General features: G+C 39.4%; 1 pseudogene; it reads right to left on the bottom strand.

Moving 5' to 3' along the window:
* Positions 1–94: 94 nt before the first annotated feature.
* On the bottom strand, positions 95–610 carry LOC108523771 (importin-7 pseudogene; annotated as a pseudogene).
* Between the last annotated feature and the right edge of the window lie 360 nt (positions 611–970).

Raw genomic sequence — 970 nt, 5'->3', positions numbered from 1 at the left:
GTTTAGGATAGATACATGAACCAGTTCTGGAACCACTACTGGGAGGAACACAAGCTCTTCACTGCAATCACACAGCAGGAAATAAAGAGATAGCTCAATTCATCCGTGGTGCTGGATCTCCAAAATTCAAAGAACTTGGCACAACTGGAGCACTGAATTTGTGTCCTCCATGCTTCTCAATCATTTTGGATTTCTTTGATCGGCCAGAGTTGCTATGTCTTGTAACTGTTTTCTTTGTTATTCATTAAGACTGTGTGACTCAGAGCCTGATACCAAACAGGATTACAATTTTGAATAGTTTGAAAGATACTTTAAATATCTGATACTCATCAACAGGGTTATCTTCATCATCAATGATTGTGGAATAGCCTTCCAAAGCAGTCTCTTCAGCATCACCTTCCTCCCAATCTTCATCTCCATCTTCACCTGCCTGCTTAGCCAGAATCTTCAAATATTCTTGCTCATCTTCATCAATATCATCTTCATCACTCCCCAGTTCCTCGGTTTCATCATCATCTTCAGCTTCATCATCATCATCACTGTCATTCCCATGTTCTGCATATCAGGCATGTGCTCTTTGAAATCCATTAAATATACTGAACAAGAGCATAGAAGATCTCGAATATTTGTTTCTGGTTGAGAACAGACTGATCAGACTGGTCAGAAAGAAGCTATATAAAATGATCCTTTAGAACTGGTAGAAAATGCTGCATTGCTGACACCAATGGACTCCACTCCTCTGGTTTTTTATACTCATAATTTTTCACAAGCTGATAAAGGCAAAGAAGAATTCCTAGCCTACAAGCACTGTTATCGGACTGAAGATAAAAGCCAATTTTGTCCAAAATGGCAGTCCAGCAGCTTGGATAATAGTGTTTGATGATGTGATGAATGCATGTAGTAAGCTGTACCCTGATGAGCTCAGGAGAATGGATAATGGCTTCTACAATATTTTCTCAAACACAATGGC

The sequence above is a fragment of the Rhinopithecus bieti genome, unplaced genomic scaffold (assembly GCF_001698545.2).
Source record: "Rhinopithecus bieti isolate Rb0 unplaced genomic scaffold, ASM169854v2 scaffold_77034, whole genome shotgun sequence".
Classification (NCBI taxonomy): Eukaryota; Metazoa; Chordata; class Mammalia; order Primates; family Cercopithecidae; genus Rhinopithecus; species Rhinopithecus bieti.
This window is presented reverse-complemented; position numbering and strand designations above follow the sequence as displayed.